The sequence below is a fragment of the Triplophysa rosa genome, linkage group LG2, assembly GCF_024868665.1.
Source record: "Triplophysa rosa linkage group LG2, Trosa_1v2, whole genome shotgun sequence".
Taxonomy (NCBI): domain Eukaryota; kingdom Metazoa; phylum Chordata; class Actinopteri; order Cypriniformes; family Nemacheilidae; genus Triplophysa; species Triplophysa rosa.
In genome coordinates, this window is record NC_079891.1 from 22,178,878 (window position 1) to 22,201,714 (window position 22,837).

The 22,837-nt window shown below is 41.7% G+C and overlaps 1 protein-coding gene across 2 annotated transcripts in view; it reads right to left on the reverse strand.

The window, feature by feature from the left end:
- The window catches only part of LOC130570664 (neuropeptide FF receptor 2), a 53,563-nt gene extending 31,168 nt beyond the window's left edge, over window positions 1-22,395 (reverse strand). For both annotated transcript variants that reach the window (XM_057361044.1, XM_057361053.1), the window contains exon 1: window positions 22,199-22,395. The gene's annotated coding sequence lies outside the window, so the exon portion shown is untranslated. The remainder of the gene's footprint in view (window positions 1-22,198) is intronic.
- Between the last annotated feature and the right edge of the window lie 442 nt (window positions 22,396-22,837).

Genomic DNA, 22,837 nt, shown 5'->3' on the forward strand with positions numbered 1-22,837 from the left:
TTGGACAGTCAGTATAGTCCTACCTCTTTTTTGTTGCTGACGTTATGTGGTGAAGAGTTGTTGCTGAGAGGGTGAGAGGAGTTTAATGTTTTTGATTAAAGATTACAGGTGCAAATTAATTTTGAAAAAAATAATGGTGTGCACAGATAAATCATTTATAAAAATCACTGCAACACTGTGTAAAACACTTAGAATTTTCCTGTTTGATTGCATGGTGACTTTTAAGGCTTGTCCACTCCGGGACGATAATAGCGCACGTTTATCGTCGGTTTTTAACTCCTCATGACTAAACAAAGGGTGCCAATGTGAGTGTGCACACCGACCCATCTTGTGTACTGGGGTAATTCTGTTTCCCCTTCAGTCGGTCTCTCGACGTTGTGTTGAGAGACAGACTGGGGTTTGATCTTGAGAACCTATCATCTCTGAGAGGAATTTTAAATGGCACACGCACGCCAGTCCCCGCCCCGTGCATACGGGTATAAAAGGAAGTTGGCGGTGGTCATTCATTCATCCTTTGTTCTTCGGAACCTGCATGGCACATGATTGTCAAGCGTTATCTCTTCGAGACTCTTCATACTGCTGGACTTACAATGCAGAGCAGCGGACTTCTCCCTCCTGAGAGCGGACTTCCCCTGGGCGTCTCGGCAGCGAGCTACAGACCTAAAAGAGAAAATTTCTCACAGTTGCGAGCATGTCTCGCAGCTGTGTCCTTGGGTGTGACAGACTAATTCCTGAGTTAGACGGGCATGACACCTGCGTCACATGTTTGGGGGTGATTTGGGGGTTCCTATGGATGTCGCTCCATCAACTTCAGCTTCGCGGACCACCCATACCCCAGCACGCTCACCTGGCTCATCCCCGATGATCACCTGGCTCACCACCGTCCCATAGCGGGCAGACTCCACAGAGAGATGAGGACGAACTCTCTGTCATTGCATCGGACAGCTACCTCCTGGCATCAGATGCGGAAGACTTCTCTGAGCTCTCGCCCCGGGCGGTCAAGCTCAAGTAGCGGGCTCGGTGGCTGTTACTTCCCTGGATGGCAGGGAGACCAAAGGCTATGTCGAGATCCCCCAGCTGGAGCGTGCAGTCGCTGTGCACCTGTGCCCGCAGACAGCTGCCACCTGGAGGGGTAGACCTAGACTTCCATCACCAGGCGCCCGCCCAAGTTTCGGGGCATTCTCCACACCTTGGTTCGAGGGAAGAACGCTCCCGTGTTTCAGGACGAGGTTGCCACCCTTCAAAAAATGTGGGGGGGATGCGCCCCATTCTGGATCTGCGCCTCACGCAGAAGCGCATCTTGGGCTCAGTTCGTCACCAAGATTGGTTCGTGGCAATCGACCTGAAGGATGCGTACTTTCACGTCTCCATCCTCCCTTGACACCGACCGTTCCTGCGTTTCGTGTTCGAGGGAAGAGCGTATCAGTACAAGGTCCTGCCCTTCGGTCTGGCCCTGTCTCCTCAGGTTTTTACTAAACTCGTAAAGGCTGCCTTAGCGCCCCTCAGGGAGCAAGGCGTGTGGATACTCAACTATCTCGACGACTAGCTTATCTTGGCACACTCGCGAGATGTGTTGTGTACGCACAGGGACCTCGTGCTCTGGCAGCTAGACCGTCTGGGCCTACGGGTCAACCGAGAAAAGAGCAAGCTCTCCCCAGCGCAGAGCTCCTCTTATCGCGGTATGGAACTAGACTCTGTACGTATGTCAGCGTGTCTCACCAACGAGCGTGCGCAGTCGGTGCTGAACTGTCTGAAATTGGTTAGGTGGACTCCAGCGATCCCGCTGAAAAATTTTCAGAGGCTCCTGGGGCGCATGGCGTCCTCGACAAGGGTAATCCCTCTCGGGTTGATGCACATGCGGCCACTTCAGCACTGGCTTCAGAGTCGTGTTCCCTGTACGCCGTGGCACACCGGCACCAGGCGCATTACGGTAACGCCTCAGTGTCTTCGCACCCTCAACCCCTGGTGAGATCTGGCCTTTCTCCGAGTGGGGGTTCAGCTCAGGCATGTTTCAAGGCGCGTCGTGGTCATGACAGATGCCTCCCTGCAGGGGTGGGGTGCCGTGTGCAACGGGCACGCAGTATCGGGGCAGTGGACGGGTCCCCGGCTGCTGTGGCACATCAACTGCCTAGAGTTGCTGGATGTCCTTTTGGCACTGAGGAGGCTCCGGCCCCTCGTGCAGGACAACACGTGCCGGTCCGGTCGGACAGCACGGCTGCCGTGGCATACATCAATCACCAAGGCGGCATACGCTCACGGCAGATGTCACGACTCGCCTGACGCCTCCTCCTCTGGAGTCAGCAGGTGACCAAGTCCCTGCGAGCCACTTTTATCCCGGGCGACCTGAACCAGACAACTCTCGTCAGGGGACGCCCCGCGGAGAATGGCGACTCCATCCCCGCGCAGTCCGGCTCATATGGGAGCTGTCCGGCCAGGCGCAGGTGGACCTGTTTGCCTCCCCAGACTCCACCTATTGCCCGCTTTGGTACTCCCTGACCGAGGGACCCCTTGGCACGGATGCCTCAGCACACAACTGGCCGCGGGACAGGCGGAAGTACACCTTCCCCCCAGTGAGCCTCCTTGCACAGCTCCTGTGCAAGGTCAGGGAAGAGGGACATCAAGTACTGGTAGTTGCGCCTTACTGGCCCAGCCAGACTTGGTTCATAGACCTGGTGGCTCTGATGACAGTTCTGCCCTGGCCGATTCCCCTGACGAAGCACCTTCTGTTGCAGGGGAAGAGCACGGTGTGGCACCCCAAGCCAGACCTCTGGAATCTCTATGTCTGGCCCCTGGACGGGACGAGGAGACCTTGAGTGGCTTGCCGCCGGTGGTCAGAGAGACCGTCTTGCAGGCTAGAGCCCCCGCCACTAGGTGCCAATAGGCGTCTCTTCTCGTCCTTCCCGCGAGGACAACCCACGGAATTGCTCGATCGGGTCAGTGTTGGCCTTCCTACAAGAGAGACTAGAGAGTAACCTCTCCCCATCCACGTTGAAAGTGTATGTAGCCGCTATTGCCTCTCATCACGATCTCGTGGAGGGTAAGTCTCTCGGCCAACATGACCTGGTCACCAGGTTCCTTAGGGGCGCGAGAAGGGTGAATCCACTTCGACCGCACTCCGTACCCTCTTGGGACCTTAATGTGGTCTTGCAGGGCCTTGGTACAGCCCCTTTCGAGCCCCTCAGAGACGCCAGTCTTCCTCATCTCACGATGAAGACAGCACTTTTGATAGCGCTCGCTTCTATCAAGAGGGCGGGGGACCTCTAGGCATTCTCTGTGTCCCATGGGTGCCTTGAATTCTCACAAGGCCCGGTAGTTCTCACATTATCCTAAGACCCCGGCCCGGTTACATGCCCAAGGTTCCCACCACTCCTTTCCGGGACCAGGTGGTGAACCTGCAAGCGCTCCCCTGTGGGGAGGAAGACCCAACCTCCAACGTGTTGTGTCCAGTACGCGCACTGGGCCTCTACTTGGACTGCACGCAGAGCCTTAGAAACTCTGAGCAGCTCTTTGTCTGTTATGGGGGACAGCACCAGGGGAGGGCTGTCTCCAAACAGAGATTGGCGCACTGGATTGTGGATGCCATTGCTTTGGCATACCAGTCCCAAGATCGCCCGTGCCCGCTTGCAGTGAGAGCCCACTCCACTCGGGGTATGGCCTCCTCGTGGGCACTGGCTCAGGGCGCCTCTCTGGCAGACATCTGTAATGCGGGTTGGCCCAGTACCTTTGCGAGGTTTTACAACCTCCCCGTGGAACCAGTGTCAGCCCGTGTCTTACACGCTACCAGTGTATAAGACAGGCATCTGGTTTGGGTGTACTCCTGCGAAAGCACCTTCTCCAGGTGAGTCTAGCGCGCTATCTAGCCTCCCTACTTCGCCCCTTAGGGTGAAGTACAGGCATTCCATCCATCACTAAGCATTTTTGGCATTATGGTAAACAGACCGTGCGGAGCGGTCTGTTGTAACCAAATCCAGTAATGGTAGAGTCGCCCCTGCTCAGGTGGACCCCTATACTAGGACTGTTGTCTTATACGTAGTGACTCCCCTGCAGGGTCGTCCCGTATGTTGAATTCCTCACTCCTGGTTCCCTTGTCAGTGAACCTGTGACCTCCCCTCCGGTGGTTACCCCACCTGGGTTCTGTCCCCCCGGGCTGACACAAATTCTCACATGTTGTTCTCCCCACTGGTGAGACCATGTTGGTGTCTCCACATGTAACCTCCCCTTGTGGTAGGATGTGGCCTCCGTAACACTCTTCAAAGAGGAGAGCAGTGTTTCCCCAGCGTCTCGCTACTAGAGACGAACACCACCGCCCGTGATGGCCGTCGGTACAAGCTTCTCAGTATGCTACTAGTACTGATCCCACTGGAAGATTAGTTCTTGCGGTAGCGCTCACTTGTGACTCGCTAGTCCAGTCAGTGTCGCTCCGCTTGAGGTCGTGATATGGCTCAGCGCCGTGGCGTGTAAAGATAGGTCCCAGTCTGTCTCTCAACACAACGTCGAGAGACCGACTGAAGCGGAACGTCTCGGTTACGGCTGTAACCTCCGTTCCCTGATGGAGGGAACGAGACGTTGTTTCTTCATGCCACAACGCTTCGCCGACCCACTGCAGGGACCGGGAGATACCTCTCAGGTTCCTCAGCCCAAAGGGTGAATGAATGACCGTCGCCATCTTCCTTTTATACCCGTATGCACGGGGCGGGGACTGGCGTGCGTGTGCCATTCGCCAAGCCCATTGGGGTTTTAAAATTCCTCTCGGAGATGATAGGTTCTCAAGATCAAACCCCAGTCTGTCTCTCAACACAACGTCTCGTTCCCTCCATCAGGGAATGGAGGTTACAGTCGTAACTGAGACGTTTTCATTTAGCGACATCTAATGTCAGGGAGTCACTCAGCTCATCACCAATGAAAATCGTTTGGGTATGAACGCCGAAAAACATCTCGAAAAAGCGCGTGCGATTATCATCCTGGTGTGGACAGGCCCTTATGCTAAAATAGTTTACAATAATTGTTACAACTAAAACACATTCAAAAGATATTGGTTAGTAGTTTTGCTTTGTATAGTTCATGTCACTTGTTTTTCTCTAGGAAAGCAGCTGTTACCAATGCAACATTTTGGGTTGCATCAGTGCTTCGCCTCTTGCATTAAGACATCCGACTGTATGGATTGCTGGACATGCAAGAGACAACACAGTAAGTTAAATGTCTTTACCAGCGTTGTTTTCTGAACACCAGTTTGTAATTCTACCGACTTGCCTTTTTTCCAGCACGATGTTGACTACGTCCTCAGCCACATTTCTCCTGAAATGAGTGCAAGAGAGAGTTCCACGGCTTTGGTAAAGAGGAAGATCTTAAGCTACTTTTAAATATTTCCTTCAAAAAATGTAGAGGTGGGCTTTGCATTGTATACTACATTTAAAATGTGTTTACTCACAGGCTATCCAAGATATGACTTTCCTCATAAGAACAGCAACGAATAGCTCCATCTAATTCAAGTGCATGGCCATCAATTTAAGATGGTGAAAAACACACCATTGAACCACCAAAAAAGACAATTCTCTTGTAGATGTAATACTTTTACTCTTTTTTTATGTTGTTGCAAAATACTCTATTAAACCAGTCTCTCGTTACGTTCCTGTATAGTGACACTTGCTTTTTACTCAGAAAAGATGCAGCAGAAGCAGAAACTGGGTCACCTCACTCTCTTAAGGACTTTTATATTTGTATTCTATTATTTATGTTCCGTCTTATTTTGAATTTTGGAGTTACTTTTGATTTAAGATAGATATCATTGCTGTCGGGTGGAAATCTCGTAAATTTTATTTTCCATTATTATTATTATTGGTCACTCTTTGTCTACCATTACTGTAAGATTTTGACATTGTTATTTAAATAAAGCCTTCTGAAAGTGACTGCTTTTATTTTATTTTCAGGCAAAAGGTGTTAATTCACACATCACTTACTATTATTAATGGGAAAATGGAGTATACAAACATTTTAGAATACATCTTTTATTTTCTGTGTGCTATAAGCATAATCACCTTTATAATGGTGTTAAATGACACACAAATTACATTAATTATAGTCTTATGCTTTAAGCTTCAAGTATGTTTTTCAACAGGCTGCAGCACAAAATTGGTTGTCCTGAACTGAGCCATTTCATGATAGCATCCACTTGAGGGACTGTTACTCCAGTGTTTTGCTCCTCCATGAGTCCTCAAGTGCTGTCTGCTTCAAAAGGTCCTAGGATAAATTAAATATGCAAATGAAGTATGCATTGTTCTGTGTGTTTTTAATCATAACATGGACACCTGGTTTCAAAGCTGATTGGGGTAAGATTCTTCTTTATACAATTTCCATCTTTTTTACACCTTTTGTCTATTAAGACAGACCGTTTTCAATGTACACACAGTGTAATCTCATGTTGTTTGATGTAATTCCTTGCACTTGAGCAAAATTCACAAAACTAACATAACGCATCTGTTCCCCAATAACAATACGTTCAATTAGCACTTAATACGGATTTAATGCACTACTGTGAGAAAAGACGCTACATGATGTGCTCGTCTAAATGAGTTAAGATGGCATAATCATTCTCATGATCTAGCAACATTAGGCATTTACACAAATTCAGAATTTTTTTTCTAAATACACAGCCAATCATTTTAAATAACTCAATAGAGTAACTGTTAACTATAGCACCGCTAACCAAACCCAGCTAACAGGACACATGTAACGTTATGTTAACTTAACGGACTATATAGTCGAATCGGACAATAAATTACTTAATAGACCTGGCAGAGAATACTCATAACCAGGGCTGGACTAGGAAGAAAAATCGGCCCTGGCATTTTCTGTTCAGCCCTAATCTGTTGATGGGGGTGGGGGTATGGGGGTTGACATGCATTCGTGTCTTTTGCATTTGCGTTGCGTGCATTCACATTTATAATACGTCCGTCTAAGCGGCCAACGCCTCCTTTACGGCCCCATATGTTAGCGGCAAACGCGTCCGTTACGGCCCCATACATTAGCAGCCAACGCCTCCGTTCCGGCCCCATACATTAGCGGCCCACCGGGAACACGCCCGGTATGCCAGATGGCCAGTCCGCCCCTGCTCATAACAGATATAAGAAGTGTATCTGACACTCAATTACCTGTGTGATTGTCCAGGATTTGTAGCTGACGGTTATCCACCTTCAAGTGTATGCCGCGAGAAAAATGTACAAATAGAGCTGTAAGGAATTTCTTTTTAAAAGCATGTTACCCAAACCCCATTAAAAGAGAATACTTGTTAAAAAAAATTGATACATTAGATATTAAAAAGATTAGAAAAATGTATTTGTCTTTCCCTCTTCCTCCAAAGGATAAGTTAACTTTAAAATTATAAATGACATTTATGCCACAAACGAGTTTTTAAGATGGAAATTTAATTTTGAGGTAAATGATTGTGTATTTTGTGAAAAAAATATTTAAAGTGTTTTCTTTCTGTTTGAATTTGTACAGCCTTTTTGGAGAGATGTGCAAGACTGGTTGCAATCCAGGGAGATTGTGTTTCCACCCCTTACTGTGCGGATGGTTAAATTTTGTTGTTGTTGTTGAGAACAAACATTTAGTTTTGCTTATTAATTTTTTAATTTGTCTGGCAAAATTTTTCATTCATAAATGTAGGTATTATAAATCAAAGCCCAACTTCACTCAATGGTTAATTGAAATAAAACAATTGTATAGCCCATTAAAATGGGTTAATAATACGAAAGCCCTTACTGTGATTTCACTTTTAGAAGAATTTAATTTAATTTGATTGAGCCTCTTTTAAATCTGTATTATTTATTTTGCTTCAATTAGTAATTATTATTGTAAGCTCAACCTGAAGCTGGTTATATGTACATTTAGAATTGTTATGTATCTCTTTTATTTGTTTGTAATTGTTAAGCAGTGAATAAAAAAAAGTGTATGCCGCGAGTCGCATCTGGAGTGACGTCATCACACTTTTCGACTGATTGGCTAGAGGAGGAGCTGTCAATCTAGAACTAGTGGACTAATGGTGATGCTAAAGCCCGCCCCATTTACCATGAAACTCGAACTGCAGCATTTGGAAAAGCAAGCGCAGAATGTGGAAAAACAAGCGAGGGAAAAAATAACATATGCGTTGAAAAAATGAAATATAAGCAGAAAATATCAGAGAACACAAAAATGAGTAAAACAACCAAGGAAAACATTATTTTGTGTGCGATTTTGACAACTTTGTCTTTATGTATTAATTTTGTGCAATATAATTTAATTCGCGGTTTTTACTTTTTGATTTACGCTTATTATATTTTTAAATATGCCCGCAATACTTTAGGCGGGAAATTGATCGCATATACGTGTACCACATGTGGTACTTGAAGAGACCCCTAGTGGTACGTGACACAACGGGAAATTAAAAAACTCTATATATTTATTTCGTGTTTTAAATACAATTTCAAATGTTATACATGATCGATAAATACGGAATACATGTCATATAGCCTATTTGCAATTTTAATATAGTTATTAATGATGTAATAGTAATGAATTATTGTTTATTTATCAATTATCATTGATCAATGACGTAACTCAGAGGCAGTTTAAACACAGAGCAGGAGCAGACAGTACCTTTGTGAGTCTCTCTTCCGATGAGCTGCGTGTAAATTAAGCTTCTTATGTATTTCTGAACTTGAACCGCTGTTTAAAGCTGTTGCTGTTAATGCTGTAAAGCACTAATTCAACAAGCACGTCTGCATCCATTCGAGATTAAATCAACGAAGCGCCGTTTTAACAAGAGTCGCTGCAGTAAAGTGCGAGTCTAATAGAAAGTGAACAAGACAGACGTACTTAAAACAGACTATAAGCACATTTTACACATATTTAACCTGTCCCATTTATAATCTGATCTCTGGATATCTGTTTGTTATACAGCTGTTCTCTGCATGTCTATGCATATATTTATACTTCTTATAATATTCTTTCCACATTGTCTGTTTTTAATACAGGTTTGTAGTCTTTCTGCAAGGACCCACAAAGTTAATAAATCCCCCATAAGAGTCATTTACAGAGCCCTGTTTACAGTGCACTACAGAAAAGTGTTTTGTGTCCACTATTACTGCTGACTAAATTGGAAAACAAAACAAAAAACACAAATAAAATAAAGTGTGTGTATTATTAAAGGAGTCATACGATACGGCTACAAAGAATATTATCGATTGTTTTAGATGTAATGCAATGTGTATACACGATTTAGGGTAAAAAAAAACACTGTATTTTTCACATACCATACATGTTTGTATCTCCTCTTTGCCACGCCTCTCTTTAACAAAGCTCATCGCTCCGAAAAGCGAGGTGTGTTATGATTGGCCAGTTAACCAGTGCGTAGTGATCGGTCGAATATTGCAAGTGTGTGATGGAAATGTAACGCCTCTTACCATATTTGGAACATCAGGTTCCAGAGCAATTGTACTGACAGGTACGCTCACCTTACTTGCGTATACATTTGGGCGGTCTATGTCAACTCATACCACGAACTGACGTATTTGTGGGGGTGTGGTTACACAAGGCGTTTCTGGCAGGTCTGGGTGAGCATTTGCTTTTAGATAGAATGCATCCTTTGTTCCCACACTTTAATTTGTGCGATTTTACGTGTCTAATACATGCATGGGAAACTTATAACACACCAAAGACACAGAAAAACACGTGTTCATGCCATATGACCCCTTTAATAATATTGGAGGACAAGGTCTATATTTAATCATGGGGCAAGTGAAGATTCACAGCTCTACTAGTATGAGTGTTTATTCGTGTGATTTTCTATGCTGGTCATTAGGTGGTACTTTGAACAACTCATTTTAATAAAGGTGGTACTTGATCTGAAAAGTTTGACAACCACTGCACTAAAGCTTAAAAGGTAATTGATTTAACAAACATTGTAAAGTGGTCAAAAGTTTGCTACACCTTTGATTAAAAAAATACACTAGAGAGACAAACCCATCTGTGTTCACTCTAAAAATGGCTGGGTTATTTTTTAACCCATAACGCTGGGTTGAGTCCGTTGGGTTGTTTTTTGGGGTTATTTTTCCACATGTTACACACTTTTTGGGTAGTTTTAGTTTTCCAGGTGTTGGGTTAAACCCGCTGGGTTAATGTGCTGGGTTGTTTTTGCCCACCGCTGGGTTGTTTGAAGAGGCTCACGCGCTTCCCGCCCTGAAGACGTTGAGTGTACTACGCAACTTTCATTTTTATAAAGAACAATGGGGCAAAGCCACTGGTTGGAGCAATTTAAAGGTACGTTTTTTACGTTTTAAGTAAATATTTATTGAAATGAGCAGAATTTGTAACATTTTGCAAGGCAACAGTGTCTTAACTAACATTAGTGATGTAACTTAGATGACCAGCAACTGTTACCTCAGATCGCCATTACATAAATTGACTCGCATAGTCCTGTTAAGATGCGCGACACTGCGAATTAATACAATTTTAGTTAACCCCATCACATGTAAGCTAAGTCTATGAACTTTAGTGAGAATTGAACTAAAAGTGAGTCAAACCGGCGAGTGCCCCGCGAGCGCGGTCCAGCATTCCCGGTTCAGGAACGCCTCTCTCGGAGTCCACTCTGGACATTAAGCGGCCAGTCAATTATATTGCTCCCTCCGTTTTAAACCAAACATTTCAATTACTTGCATATATACCTGATGTCAAGACACAGTGCTAAGTGTATCGGAGTATTGATATTTTATCATTTGGTTTTCTTATTTATAGATTGGACCAAACGTGGTGGAATTTCTTCATCGGACAGAATTAACGAAGCCCTTTCATTTTGTTCCGCCATGGGAAACATCCGGCATATATCTCAGGCTTTTGTCATTTTGAATGGACAAGTTCTGGAACAAACCACGCTGCTTTCAGCTGTTGATGTATGTTTCAACGCATTTTATGTGTTTTGATGTTAACTTTCCCAGGCAATGCGCTTCTACCTGGGAATTTCTCCAGACTGTTGTTTTTCAAATGAAGGGGAATGAATTATCTGCTATTCGATTTCTTCGCTGCTCTTTGCTTGCTGAGGAATAACTTAACTTTTATTTTATCCTTGATGTTTTTGTTAATATCTGTATTCGTTTAATTTAAATACAGTGAAAGTATACATTTACACATTAATGTTTTTACTGATTCAGAATTCAAATTTGACTGATTCATGAATGATTTTATTAATTCACTGATAATTGTTCTAATTGATATGTGACATAGGTCTGTTGCAACATGTAATTGTGCAGAATTTTATTCATTCGTGTTATCTATACTGCTAGTGTTTGATATTAGCCATATTTTTATTTATTTAGTTATTTTTATTAATTGTTATTTGTTGCTACATATTGTGGAAAATGTTTATTAGTTATTTATAATGTTATTTATTAACATGTTTTTAATTTAATTTTATAATTTATAATGCTTGTTAATGTTTGATATGAAACATTTTTATTTATTATAATTTAACAATTTTCTTTTATTTAAGCAAATCTATAAATATTGCTGCTACTGACTGTAAAAGTTTAAATTTTTATTAAGAATTATTTTTACAGTCAAATAAAAATTTTTTTTTTTTAAATAAATGTCAATTGTCTTGATTGACAATGAAGCACAGGAGAAATTAAGAATAACCCAGCAAGAATAACACAGAATTAAACACATGAATAGTTAAAATGACTATATTTGGGGTTTTTTCAATAACCCAGCATGCTGGGTTAAAATGTGTAACCCAGTGTGCTGGGTTACTTTAACCCAGCATGTGTTCTGTCCAATATTTACCCAGCGCTGGGTTGCCAATTGGGTTGTTTTTAACCCAGCCATGATTAGAGTGTTGTAGGGTTTCTGCCGACTGGTTGTGTTTAAATAATTCCAGAGTCCCAAACACAGAGGGGGCTGAATCTTCAGATGCAGACTCCATTCATTAATCTGAATTAATTTGTTCTCCAGCTGTGTTTTATGTCAGGTTGATTCAGACTGGAGACAAATTTCAAATAGACAAAGTTATAAAAATAATTTTCATCTGAGGGTTTTCATAAAGGTTATAACATTTTTTACATTTCTGACCAAGCTCAGATGAGATAATGTAGCAATTAAATCATTACAATTCTTCACAAAAGAGCTTCATTCAAAAATACATTTGAAATTGCCATCCTCATGATCAACATTTTATATCTACATATAAATTGCCATGCATCATTTATTTACAGTCTGTTTTGACAGAACTTGTACTGATCACTCTTGTCTTACAGAATTGATGAAATGTTGCTGTGGACTCTGAAGGATGTGACCTTCCCCAGCCTCATATTTCAGCAGGTAGGGTGAGCAGATATCATCTGAGTTATAAATTAGAATGAGTTTGACACTCAACTATTCTAGCTTGTTTTATTTTTAAAATAATGGCCTTTGGGTTGAATGGCTGAACAGCAGATGCAAAAGAGAAAGGAGTTAAATAATAGAAAAGGCAAATGGGAGCACCACAAAATGACTATTATTATTTTGCCATTACTTGTCGTTCAAACAAAGCAGTTCACTCACGATAACATCAAAGTCAGAAGTTATAAGTGCTGGGTAATTCTTCATCCTTGGATGATTCAATCTTTAATACTTTAGGAATTTGTTTAAAAAAATGCAACAAATACTTAAAAGATTCATCCAAGGTCTCCTAAATAACACAGTGTCATGCACTATGTATGTATTTATAATAACCCCGACTTGCTAGATGAGAACCTTTTTACCAGGGTGCAAAGTTTTTACCAGGCTTTAGACGTAAGTCCTAGTGTACATTCCGTTCTTGCCTTTAAATAAGATGAATGAGAAAGTTCGAAACATATACTGTAAAAGAGAAGAATGTAACCGGCAAGCAAGTTAATGGTGGTGGTCTTAGTCTTAGTCACGATAATGAATCTTGAATTACTGTAGGTGGGCATGCTTGGTGCACCAGATCTTTATTATTATTATAATACAATATTTAATCCCTTTACATTCCTTTATTGTAGAAAATGTTGTTGTGTTTTTAAAACACAGAGTCAAGACAATGACTTGCATTAATAACAAGATATAATTTAATCCTGCTCTCTCAGGATTATGAAGTGATATTAAAAATGTGTCTGGAAAGTTTATGCATGCGCAGCTCAGTCCCTTGTGCTTTGGGACTCCAGTCAAAAGTTCACAAGCACTTAATAGCTCACAGACACTGATCCATTAAGTATGAAGTCTCACACACACTGGAGAGATGGCCCAGGGATGACTTATGAAAATATAAACATAGGCAATTTAAAATTGACTGATGGAACATCTGCACACAGCCAGATTGCTATTACTGTCAATAAGCAATATATCGCACTATGTGGCACCCTATTCTAACAAGTACAGTGAGACAGAGTTACAGCACTATCACAATGTCTTGTTAAGGTACGGCAACCTTTTCTGTGAAAATGTACTCATGATTATTAAGAAGATTAACCCTTGTGCATTAATTTAAACTCACACTTAGGCTGAAAATGGACAAAAATGTCCATGTCCAAACACGGTCATAAAAATATTATACTGTATATACAGTACATATTTTTTCACACTTTCAATGACTTTATTTTTTTCACTAGAATCAGTTCTTATCATAACTACCAAACATTCATTCATTTTAAGAATTTTAACCCTTTAAATACCAGTTTGTTTACATGGTGATCCTGTTGTTTTTTAAGAAAAAAAAATTATTCTAAATATTTTCTACATACTAAATGTGAAGCTGATTTTTTTTACAGTGTTTAATATGTTATTAATCAACAACAACAATAATATTAATGCATTGTTAGTTTTTGAGCAATGTAAGATTACAAAAAACTCACACTAAAGGTAAGTACAGACCAGGATGATAATCACACACACTTATCGCCAGCGTTTTTCAAGACGTTTTTCGGCGTTCATACCCAAACAATTTTCACTGGCGAGTGAACGTGCAAATTCACTCCCTGACATAGATGGCGCTTAATGAAAAACAGAAACACCCCTGTACACAAGGTGGCGCTGCGCAACTTTATGCTTCTGACACTCACTTGTCACACAGAAGAAGAATTCATCTTGCTTCCTCTTCGTCAATGTGTGCTCGGCAAGAGTTTTGTGCTTTTGTGCTTGAGAGCCACAGAGTCCTGTTTTACTGTAACTTCAGCAGCTGCAGGCATGTGAACAAAAGCACCAATCTCATGGGAAGGCCAGTTTTTAACGCGGCGCATCAAACCAAAAAAACGAGCCCGAGGCGTTTAACGGAGTCATATGACACGGCTAAAACGAATATTATCATTTGTTTTAGATGTAATGTGAAGTGTATACACGATTTAAGGTTCAAAAACGCTGTATTTTCCTCATACCGTGCATGTTTGTATCTCCTCTTTGCCCCGCCTCTCTGAAACGCGCAGATTTTTTACAAAGCTCATCGCTCTGAAAAGCGAGGTGTGCTAGTGTGGTGGTTCTAAATTTTGGTTTCGAATGTACTTTATTGGTCTGTGATGATTGATATTCCCTGCTCAGCTTTGAATGATGCTGATGGCTCGATTATTTTCCCTTGGTGAGTGTTCACTTGTGTGGGGAGGAGGGGCGCTGTTTTAAAAAATACAGAGACTCTGATGGTGAAGCAGCAGCTCCGTGTCTGTGTTTTATTAATTATTCACATCTCCCCTCATCAGGTGATGCGGGCGTTACATTTTGGAGGCACCGCTGGGATGAAATGCAGTGAAGGTCGCATCCACAATTGATGGTCTTCCTCCAGTGTCATTCATCTTAATTTCTGGCTCTTTGGAACAGCAGAGTGGGAACGTCTAGTGTCCATGTTGAGTTTGGAGGGAAAGTTTGCCACTGAGGTTGATCGTTGATACCTGGAGCGAGGTCGTCTTCCAAATCAGCTAAGATTACTCTTCTGTAAATCACTGCACACACTCAGAGCCCAATCGAACCATGGATCAGTTGGAGAATTTAAAACTGGAAGTGATAGGAGCGTTGTACTCATTGTCAAGAGAAAATCTGGTGACATTGTGTGACTTTTTGGATATTGCAGAGAGCGAACATGTTGACAACAAAAGCCGCTCAATTGTTATTTCTGCTATTGTGAGACATCTTGAGAGGGAGGGGTTAAAAGAACTGGAAGATGAGGGTATGTCAGAACTTCTGCATGTACAAGACAAAATTTGTGAACTTCAGCAGGGTAGTAAATATACCTCAGAATAGCAGACAGCACAGGTGGTCCAGCAGGTGACTGTAGACTCAGCAGTGCCGGCCACCGAACAGGAAAAGTTACAAAGTGAAATTGACATGTTGCAATTAGCCTTGCGAAAATTAATTGAACAGAAACAGAACGTTGTTGCAAGCACACAACAGAGTGTTGGTGCAGCACCCCACACAAACACCCAGCTAAGCTACGACACACAGCAAAACTCACAACAAAATGCTACATTAAACTGGCACTCAGCCTCGACTCGACCAGTTATGCCAACATGGAATAGAGAGTTCAAGATATCTGGCCAGATAGGCGAACCTGGGCAGAAGGATAAACTCACCTTCTCCAGTCTAGCTCACCAAATTGAACACGGATTGAGCAGAGGGATTGCTGAGCTTGAGATCGTTGATGCTGTAATACGAGCAATTGCACCGGGCATGCAGCTTCGTAGTTACTTGGAGGGAAAACCAAATCTCACCCTGCCCACACTAATACGGATACTCCGCGCTCATTTCCAAGAAAGAGGTGCGACAGAGCTATATAAACAACTTACTTCAGAGGTGCAGAGCAGCAAGGAGACTCCACAAAGCTTTCTTGTCCGCTGTCTAGATTTAAGACAAAAGATTTTGTTTGCATCCCAGGAAGCCGAGTCAAGTTTAAAGTATGATCCAAGGTTAGTCCAGAGTATGTTTCTCCATAATGTCCTCACAGGTCTGCAGAACGACAGCATTAGGGGTGACCTACGACCCTATTTGACCCAAGTTGAAGTGAGTGATGAACTGCACTTTGATAAAGTAAATCAGGCATGTGCCCATGAGGCCGAGCGACAAAACAAAAAGAAACTTGTCCAGTCATGTGTCCCCAAAGTACATGCCGTCCAACCCAGTGACACTGCTATCGAGAAGAAAGAGAAGTCACCATGTTCAAAAACTTCAGGGAAAAATGACCTTGACATTTTAGCCGAGCTAAGAGAAGTGCGTTCAGGGATGGCGCTGTTCAAAGACCTCAGCGCAGAAGTTTCTCAAATGAGAGAATCCATTAAACAGCCTCATATAATGTCTACTCAATGCCCTCTGCCAGTTACGGCAGTAACTAATATGGCTTCCCCACAGGTTCAGTACTCAACCCCAAACTACTGGCAGCCGTATGACCAGCAGAGAGGGACAGTTCAGCAGCCACAATGGGTTCCGGCTCGACGTTATCAGCCCCCTCCAAGTCGAGTTAGGAAATGCTTCGCATGCCAACAAAGTGGATTAGACGCCACCACATCAAAAACGGCCAAAACCGTTGCTGAACGAATCTTTAATGACTATGCATTGAAATTTGGATTTCCACAAAGGATTCACCATGACCAGGGAGCCGAGTTCGAAAACCAGTTGCTGTCTCAGTTAAAGAAGAGTTGCGGTGTTGTGGGATCACGAACAACTCCATATCACCCTCAAGGAAATGGACAGGTGGAGCTTTTCAATAGGACATTGCTTCAGATGTTAAGGACCTTGACAGAGACACAGAAGTCCAATTGGAAAGAATCGTTGAACAAACTAATCTTTGCCTACAACAGTACACGATGTGAGGTAACTGGATTCTCGCCGTTCTATCTACTGTTTGGGCGTTTGCCCAGATTGTCTGTAGACTTACTCTTTGGGCTGACACCAGAAGGAGGGACTGCGGACCATCAGGAATATGTAAAGAGATGGAGTCAAAGGATGCGGGAAGCATATGAGATTGCCAAGGATAACAATAAGAGGGTATCGGAGAGAAACAAAAGAAGTGGCGCAGGAAAAGTGAGGAGCTCGGTGTTGCACCCAGGAGATCGTGTGCTGGTGAGAAACCTTACACCTAGAGGAGGCACAGGGAAGCTGCGAAATCATTGGGAGGAAGTGATACACACAGTTGTTCGCCGTGTGGGATCAGAGGGCCCGGTCTATGAAGTGAAGAGAGAGGAAAGAGAGGAAAAGGCAGGTCAAGGGTCCTACACCGAAATCTGTTGTTACCGTGCGACTACTTACCTCTGGAACGGGAACTCCAACCACAGCCCAGAACAAAAGGGAAAACTCGGGAACCAATCTCTGTTGTAAGGCAGGGTTCTAGCTCAGAGGAGGAAGATGATGAGTGTGGCGATTATTACTTACCTGTGGTCCATCATCAGCAACCTGTGGGAGGAAACATGGAACCAGCGAAAGCAAACTTACCTGTGGTCCATCATCAGCAAAACTTGCCTGTGGGCCAGCACCAACAACCGGTGGAGAGAAATAATGAGTTGGACGAGACAAATTTGCCACTTATACAAGCCACTGAACCTGAGCAGGAAAGAAATGAGAGTGAGAGCGTGGAGTTTGAGGAACAACATGGTGAAATAGAAGATGGACCAGATCAGAGTGAGGGTACCATGGAAGGAGAACAGGGGTGTAGGTTGCCAAGGAGAGAGAGGAGGCCCCCAAAAATGTTCACTTATGATTATCTTGGTACACCGGCATGCTATGGTATAGGGTATGGAAATCCAGGAACGTTTCAGCTAAATCAACATGGATTGCAGGACTTGAACCGATGGGCTCCCCCAGTACCACCCTATCAGCAAGTACATTGCTACCAGTATCAAGGTTTATATACATACTGAGGGGAATGAATTATAAGTGTAAAAAAAAAAGGGGGGGGTGTAACCGTAATGTTGGGACAACATTTATTTTGAAGGGGAGAGTGTAGTGGTTCTAAATTTTGGTTTCGAATGTACTTTATTGGTCTGTGATGATTGATATTCCCTGCTCAGCTTTGAACGATGCTGATGGCTCGATTATTTTCCCTTGGTGAGTGTTCACTTGTGTGGGGAGGAGGGGCGCTGTTTTAAAAAATACAGAGACTCTGATGGTGAAGCAGCAGCTCCGTGTCTGTGTTTTATTAATTATTCACATCTCCCCTCATCAGGTGATGCGGGCGTTACACTATGATTGGTAAGTTACCCAATGCATAGTGATTGGTCAAATACTGCAAGCATGTGACGGAAATGTAATGCCTCTTACCATATTCGGAACATCATGTTCCCAAGCAATTGTACTGACAGGTGTTAAAATGTCATTGGTACTTTCCTTATCAATTCGAGCCCGAATCTGATCCGTAAAATGAAGATGATTAAGCCGATACATCACCTTTGCCAGCGCGACTTGAGCAGGGTGTAAAGGATTGGTAAGGTTTTAAAAATATATATTGTGTTAAATAGTTAAAAACTATAGCTAACCGTTTTACCTTTTATATAAGACATTATAAAGATTTGCCATTAGTGATCAACCAGTGTTACGCCATGTCTCGTCACGACTCAACAAAGACAATAAACCCCATAATAAACACGACATTTGTTGCCTCTGGTTGGAACGTAATTACTGATTATTATTTTTTCACGTTGCGCGCGTGTCTGCATTTGCAGATCAAACAAAGGAACAAAATGCGCTACAAATGAAAATATACTTACATGCTGTGAATCTGAAGCACAGCCGGCGTTGATCTCTCCAGGTTCATGAAGCAATGATCTGTGAAATGCGCTGCACACTCTTGAATATTCGGATTGTACTGTTTTGGAACAGTATTATAAATTAAATGTAACCATTCGTTTTTAGTTGTCTCATCTTCTGGAAGGGCAAACAAAGAGGCTTTCTTTTCGCAACGAAACACACAGCGTCTCCACGGCATGGCTGCGGCGGTGACGATACAATGCCCACCTTACTTGCGTATAGATTTGGGCGGTCTTAGTCAAGTCATACCACGCAATGACGTAGATAGGTGTGGTTACATGAGCCGTTTCAGGCAGGTCTGGGTGAGCATTCGCTTTTAGATAGAATGCATCTTTTGTTCCGACACTTTAATTTTTAAAATGTTTTCAATTTTACGTGTCTAATACATGCATGGGCAACTTATAACACACCAAAGACACAGAAAAACACGTATTCGCGCCATATGACCCCTTTAAAAGAAAAAGATGCTTTTACGCCTGGCGTTCTGCCCGTCAGTGTGCACACTCACATTGGCGCCCTATGTTTAGTTACGCGCGCGATTATCATCCCGGTGTGGACAGGCCATTAGGCTGAAAATGGACAAAAATGTCCATGTCCAAAAACAGTCATAAAAATATTATATATCCATATTTTCACACTTTCAATGACATTTTTTTTCACTAGAATTAGTTATCATAACTACCGAATCATTTTAAGAATTTTAACCCTTTAAATACCAGTTTGTTTACATGGTGACCCTGTTGTTTTTCATGAAAAAAATGAATAATTCTAAATATTTTCCATATACTAAATGTGAAACGATTTTTTCATTACTACAGTCTTGGATATGTTAAGAATTAACAACAACATGATTTTTATCACATTATTATTTTTTGAGCAGTGTCAGATTTTCTAAAAATCACAATTCAAAATGGATAAAAATGTCCATGTCCACAAACCCTGATTATATATATACAGTATATATATATATATATATATATATATATATATATATTTCTACTTTTACCAACTTTAAAGTTGACAAATGTGGTTGACAAATGCGACTCCCGGAAGATGCACCCAAATCCTGGCAAGGACGCGTCCGGGAGAAATGGCTCATATGGTCACCCTATTATAAGTTTCCCATGCATGTATTAGACACATACAATTGCACAAATGAAAGTGTGGGAACAAAAGATGCATTCTATCTAAAAGCGAATGCTCAACCAGACTTGCCTGAAACGCCTCGTGTAACCACACCCCGGCGAATCTACTTAACTTCGTAACATGATTTGACTAAGACCGCCCAAATCTACACGTAGTTAAGGTGGGCGTAATTGTAAATCTCATTGTATCGCCTGTCAGTACAATTGCTTTGGAACCTGATGTTCTGAATATGGTAAGAGGTGTTACATTTCCGTGAAATGCTTGCAGTATTTGACCAATCACTACGCACTGGTGAACTGGCCAATCATAGCACACCTCGCTTTTCAGAACGATGAGCTTTGTAAAAAATCAGCGCGTTTCAGAGAGGCAGGGAAAAGAGGAGATACAAACGTGCACGGTATGTGGAAAATACAACGCTTTTTAAACTTTAAATGGTGCATACACATTGTGTTACATCTAAAACAAACAATAATATTCGTTTTAGCCGTGCAATATGACTCCTTTAAATGGGTTTCAATGAGGACATTTTTGTCCAAATGGACCTGAGTGTAACAATTGTATATACCTAGTTTAAAAAACGTTTATGAAAGAAAAATAGAGCAAAATATTAAAATTCCAATAAAAATACACACCTTTTGCAAAATGTATGCGGTTTGTATAAACACAGCCAAAATGACAAAGAAAACTGAAATGGACAAAAATGTCCAAAATAGGGAACAAGGGTTAAATCATCTTTAAAAACCCATGCAACGTATTGCTGTCATTTAAGTTCTATGAACACCATTTTTTTAGTGTAAAGCTAATGATAATATAATGCATCAATCCCTACAACCTATGAACACTTTTTTCACAGAATAGACAGATAATCTTCGGTAAATCTTCTGATTTTGAATTACAATCTAAAAAGAAATATGTAAATATTTCAACGCTATGGCCATGTTAGTGTTTAATACATCGAACTTGAAGTCTGAAAATGAGCTATGACATAAAATAAAAATCCCATAAAATCTTTCCAGCCACAAGATTTCTCATGCAACCATAATCTGCTTTTACCAAAGCCAAGTATCTTAAGTTTTTCTACATCAAAACAGAACGATTTTCATAAGAGATGCTAAGGAAACACCAAAAGTGGATTGCAAATTTGCGATTACCTGGAGTATCCCTTGCTTGTAACCACAGTGATAGATATTTATGTGAATAAATATCAAAACTTTGAATTTTTCTGATATGGCCAAAGACTCTGGAGTGCCATGTTTCCAAACACAAAGAAGTAAACTCAAAATAGGAGCCTTATTATTCTGTTCTGTCAATGAGGATTACAATATATAGCAGCTGCCTAACTCGACCTGATTTTGCCAAGTGGTTGATGTCCTCAGGGCAAAATATTTTGTTGACCTATAAGGACAACATTTTTATAAATAAAACCTAAACCCACACCAAACCCCAACCCTAACCATAACTTACCCCTAAAATCAGAGGGAAATGATAAGTGAAAAACAATGGTCTAGAAGCACCTAATCCTGGTTGGAAGATTAAACTAAAAATAAACTGTAAACTTATTTCTGAAATCTGAATGCTATAAAATAATATATTTTTTAAATATAAAAGTAAACATAATTCGCAATACTGTATGTCGTGGTATGACTGTTTTCGAAATACTATCATAACTATACAAAACATATTGTATTGTAAGTGTACTCAGTGGCTTGACAACACATTGAGATGTGCTGTCCCCTACTGGCAATAATGCCTCGTAAATGTCACAGCGTTTGCTCAATCAAAAGTGATGCATTGGTTTATTTAATAGGATAGCCGAATGGTAATGTTGATAAAAATATTTAACTTACTGCATCAGCTTAACCCTAACCATGGGACAATAGAAAACATTTTAAAATCCAAATGAATAAGTTGAAATCAAAAAGATGTTTACTTCGCGTGTTAAATTCAATTCAAGCATTACAATTAACACACAGCCATGCACGAGAAACCGCGAGGAACACATGTGGGCATGAACATTAAACTATTTATAAACACATGAACTATAAAGCATAATGCATTATTTTACTATTGTTAAGCTTTCATGCAAAGCTTAGGAAAATCCAATTAAAACATGAACAAACATATAGTATAAAATGTCTGTATTATAAACCATAAATAGCCTACAACGTAGCCTATGGCTTGTTATTTAAAAAAACATATCGCTTTTCCTGTGCAGGTTTATCATTTAATACATAGGCTATATAAAATATAAACCCTGTTCGTGTTCAACATGTGACAAATGTTCTACTTAAAAACGACGAAAATGTCTCACCTGTTACGAGGTAAACTGTCCCACACTTGATTCAGAGGAAACTTTAAAGATAGGCCTATATGTAGTCAGAAACAGTTTGATAAAAAATCCACAATAAGATGTGTAGCCTAGGCTGTTTTTCTTCTGAGTGAACTTGGTGCTGTTCCCGCTGCGCTCGCGTCTGAAATAAGCTGCTGTTTGCACGAGATGCGCTTCCAGTGCAGAAACCTGACGGAGAGATTCCCGCCCCACCGATGAGAGGAGGAGAGTATCTAACAACCGCCTTCGTATGCAAAAAAATGAAGACTGGAATCACTATGGCAGGTTTCATACCACTCCGAAGCTTTGTTTACCCTTAGTAAGTGCTATGCTCAGCTTTGGAATAGAAATGTTTAGACATGCACTGTCAGATCATCACCTACATCCTTTGTTGTTTTTATGAAACTTTAATATTGAGCTGTCATACAGAGTTGTGGACAAATATTTTTTAGTGAGACTCAACAGAGAGTCTGTGTGGTGCATGCTGTGTGTGAAATGCACACTCCCTTTCTTTACTGTTTTACTGCAAAACAGCTACACAAACCCATCTGCTTTCCCACATATGCTAATTCAACACATGTAAGCATGCAATGTATTCATCGTCGCTGTCGGGCTGAAACC